A 5,000-nucleotide genomic window follows, 5' to 3' on the forward strand; every position below is an offset into this window, starting at 1 on the left:
ATCAAGACGTTTAATGTAAAACAAGTTGTTATCGAGTAATCGTTGCATCAAGACTTGCTTTCCACAAAAAAAAAAAGTAAATTTTTCGTTTAGTTTCATTGGTTAAGCCTTTTCGTTCGTTGAGATTAAAATGACATATCCTTATCGTTCTAGAGAACTGCTTTCTCATGTTGAGAAATGTTTCAATTCGCGCTTGAAAAAAAGCGCAAAAACGTTTGCCGTTCACGGCAGCTTTAAATTGCTGGCAATGATGAAATGAAGTTGTAGAAACGTCATATAATGTTAAAAATCGTTAATTTTCCTTTTGAAATGGTTTTCCAAATCTTTCTTCGCTGGAAATTGTCACACTCTGTGTCTCTGCTGATAAGAAATCTTCCTTTATCTTTGTATTCAATTTAATGCCCAGAACGCTGGAAATCGCATTTCAGAGCTGCCAAATTTCACAATCTTCTGGGGGAGCATGCCCCCAGTCCCCCCTAAATGAAGGTAACGGCCCCTTGTTGATACAGTCGGCTGCTAGACTTAAACCAGCTGCCTACTTCAAATTTTATCGAAACCCTGCATAATGTATATATAAATGAAGGGGTAGTTTCTAAAGAAACTGTGGTGCTTTCGTGACATATATTTCTAATTTTGTAGTTCCTTAGTTCTCACGTTTTTTTGCATATTATTGTATTCAAATAATTCGTTGTTTTCCTTTAAAAGTAACTTGATTATATCTAGCCCTCACAGCACGACTCACTCCTTTTATCATCTGGAAGGCAAGAGATCATCTCTTACGAATCAAAATTTAAGGAATCATTGACAATCTCGGAGATTAAAGTAAGTTCAGTATTTTCCAGTTTTGTCTAGAATAATATCATTATTTTATCGTTTGGTTAAAGTGCCTTTTATTTGTTCTTTATTCGATTTCCTTTACCTCGTGATTAGCGTTAGGTCACAGTTTTGAATGTTATTTTGGTAGTTTTCTGTTTAGTGTATCTTCAAGCTAGTTCGAACTACATAAGAAGATGTAAAAATACACAAGAACACTCAGCCACACGGCTTAAAGACTGGTTCACGTTCATGATAAACTTCTATTTCCTGCTTTGAATCGAAGAGTTCAATGTCAGTCTCTGTTTTATAACGAAGGGGTTAGTTTCTAAAGAAACTGTGGTGCTGCGTCTGTGGGGAATTAGTCTACAAAAAATTCGCTCTGGCGAAGGGCTAACGCTCGAAACGTCAGCTTTTATAATCTCTGTCCGGTGGTTAATTTACATTACCAACTCCGTTGATAAAACCAAATTTTTGTTTTATAACAACAGTCCTTCGATAAGAAATACTTGTTTTGACCCGAAAGCCTCGTTTCACGTCTTCTGAAACTAACACCGCTGACTGTAATACTCTAGTTTGATTAGCCACTACACCTCACTGTGTAAATAATTTATCCTGAAGTCAAAATAGATACGTTTCGTTTTTGAGGAAACGAAACCAAACTAAGAAGTGGTTCGTTTCCGGACTGAGCAGCTCTGAGGATGATGAGAAATAAACCGCATTCGAGCTACAATCTCGGACAAAATTGTTGAAACACTTTGCAATACCCTTGCCCTCCCACAATGTTGTTTTGGCAAATGGGCTCAGAAACTCGCGTTCAAACAAAATTATGAGAGGGGACTAAGCCGCGAAAGCTTCAGATCTGTATAGTCGTGTACTGTTCCAAGGAATGTTTTCACAGACTGTAGATTCCCTGGCCTGCTTCCTTCATTGTAGAAGTTACCAGGAGTACCTATTGGATTCCAAGGCTTTTTTTCTTTGTTATTTTCGGATTGGCTTGGCCAGCATTACTCCTGGGAAAATCAAGTTTCCGCGCCTTCAATACCACCCAACTCAGTGCCCTCTGTTTTTGTTTAACATGTACCACACGCAACCTAGTTTGCGCTCACGGAGCGTCTAGTTAAATTTACCTGTTGCTTTTATAGTCACGGTAATTTTGGAATTGCTTGTAAATTGTTAAGTTTATTGCAACCCATTCCCTGGTCTGTAAATATCGGAGGAAACTTTTTTATTACCTTCCTTTTATTTTAATTTGTAACCACATTTTAATTCATTATTCTATGTTGTGATGATGTGGAAATAAACTTCTTCTTATTATTGTTATTATTATTATTATTTTTAGATATATTGGGTTTAACACATTGTATGTTCTTGAAACTTTGCCATTCCTATCTTTTTCGGCAGTTTATATCAAATCGTTTCATTATCGTTAGCCTCGCACGCAGACACCCTTAGGGCTTCGTCACGCGCTCCCCCCCCCCCCCCCCCCCACGAGTGTCTACTGAAACGAGCCACACATTCCTTTCGCTTTGTTAAGTAACTGTCATCTGGAAATCACTTGCGGGTTACTTAGGAACCAATCAGCGCTGTTTGGATCTCCCCTGGGGGCGTCAATGCATCAACTTCTTCTTTAGATGAATTATGAAAAGGACGAAGCCTTTTCAAAACATTCCTCAGAAACATTAATTTTGTTTCCTCGGTGGCGTATGCATTTGCACTCTCGCGAGTCAAAATGTGAGTGCTTAGCAAGGGTATGGTGTCGTTTCCTGTACCAGTGAAATTGAAAGCGCCGTGGAAATATATAAATACGAATACAACTATTAAAGTACTGCGAGTGTATTTGAACTACACGAGAACCATTACCTTCAAGCGCAATGAACGCAACTAGGACAGTAGCGAAAAGAAAGCTTGAAATTTTCAGGATGCTTTTGGCGATGATCGTCTCTAATCCGCTGATCTGATCCGCTATAGTTATTCACGTGCTGGAAGTTCGGATTTGGTTCCTGCCAGTGAACGAAAATCTTGCAAATAACGTGCACAATGCGTATAATATCAGTCAAATCCAAGAGGAAAAAGGGAACCGTAACTATAGTCTTGTTTCTTTCTTTTCTTTTTGCTACCGGTAAATAAGGCCCCCTCTCTATTAAGCAACCCCCCGCCCCCCTCAAACGTGCTTGAAATAAATAAGCCCCCCAGGGGGCTTAATAGAGGATTAACGGCAATCATTTGTTATCACATCAACAAACTTGCGTTAATGACCATTGTCAACATTAAATCTATTCACTACTTGCCAGGAGCCCATTACCCGGAGCCTCCATCTTCCATATTAACCCTCTGAGTCAACCCTGTCCCATATCTTTCTATTTTTAGAAGCACCTCGAAGGGGAGCTTTACTGGGTGTTTTCACAATAGCTGATCATAAGAGACCTATGGTCAGCCATTTATTACGTCACATACATATGTGACGTATGTGAACCACTTCACGTATGTTCTCAGTCACATACGTCACATACGTCAAAATCTAGTAGTCCTAAAAATAGAAAGATACGGGACAGGGTTGACTCAAGGGTACAATACAGATGGAAGCTCCGGGTAATGGGCTCCTGCTACTTGCACAATCCCATAATACACCTCTTTTACCCCCCAAAAAGTTTGCATAATCATTGTTTTCAAGTTTTCCTGGGTCATGAAGATGTCCTGAGGGAAATCAAAAACAATGCCTACGCAAATTTCTGGTGGGTTGGTTAAAGAGGTGCATTATGGGATTTGTGCAAGTAGTGAATACCTTACATTTTGTAAAAATCGAATGCACTCCACTAATCTTTGATTTGCATCTAGTTTAAGTTGTAATTAGAAATAGCTAATCACTATGCGTTTAATCAACGAATTTTTGTGTAGATCGGAATCGTGCATATCAGAGAAATTCGGACACTGTGTCTCAGGACTTGTGGTAGTAGAGAAAAAAGGGAAGACAAAGATCATGCTCGTGGAAAGGATTTGAACCCGCAGTTTCAATTCTATAGGAACCGCTTCACACACGTAGCCGACACAAAGCGCAGGAAAATGTGCAACGCGTGAGCCACGATTGGTTTTGGTTTCACTTCTGATTGGTTGAAAAAATGGCGCGAAAACTTTGAACCAATCACTGAGTGAAGTAATCATAAACCAAAGTAATTATCTAATTACTTTCGACACTAAATTGAAAACCGCTCTAATGTAGCGTTATCAAATTAATAATTCTTAAAATATTCTCTCTGACCAGCTAGCGGTGTGGTGGTCAAGTTGTGCCATTCCGGAATCGCGCAGGGTACTGGGGCGAGTTTCAAATTTGAACCAAGCGATGAATTGACATCATCACATGAAAGATAACATTGAGATTGGCCAGCTGTCCAAGTTTGATGCTGTTAGGTCGAACGAAGACCAAGTTACGCACTTTTAAAAAAACATAGTAAAAAAATCCACAAACGTCTCTAATTTTGAGTCTGAGTCCCCCAAAACCATATAAACTCGTAATATTTTTTAAGATTTCTGTAATATTCATAAAAATAGGCAAACAAAGTAATTTTCACCTCACCTATTTCCAAATAGTAGGTTTGTGACAGGATTTTCCAGTTGTCCCAAATTTGATAAATTTATTTTAAGAGTTTATATGGTTTTGGGGAACGCAGCCTCAAAATTAGAGGCGTTTGTATGGATTTTTAAGTATGTTTCAAGTCCGTAACTTGGTCTCTGTTTGATCAAAAACCATCAAACTTGGACAAATGGCCAATCTTAAGGGTGCGTTCGATTGACCGTATTTCGGAATAGGAATACATGGAATGTAAGTTAGAAATCCTTCGTTTTTACGGAGATTCACATTAAAATTGTCAAACATCTGCTAAAATGCTATTTTAAACATATTTTTATCATCCTTGCTGCTTCGAAACGCGCCAAACATATCGTTTTCATCATCACTCCACGTATTCTTATTCCGGAATAGGGTCAATCGAACGCGCCCTTAATCTCAACGTTATCGGTTCAAATTTGAAACTCGCTCCAGTTCCCTGCGCAAATCCGAAATGGCCTGTACAATGTTGGGTCATCTTACGTACTGGGGCACAGTGTCCAAAATTAGAGCAAATTCGGGGTGGAGCCGGCCAATCATATCTTGTGCTTGGGAGTATGCTAATGTCATTGACCCCTCAGAC

Source organism: Montipora foliosa, chromosome 14 (assembly GCF_036669935.1).
Source record: "Montipora foliosa isolate CH-2021 chromosome 14, ASM3666993v2, whole genome shotgun sequence".
Lineage (NCBI taxonomy): Eukaryota > Metazoa > Cnidaria > Anthozoa > Scleractinia > Acroporidae > Montipora > Montipora foliosa.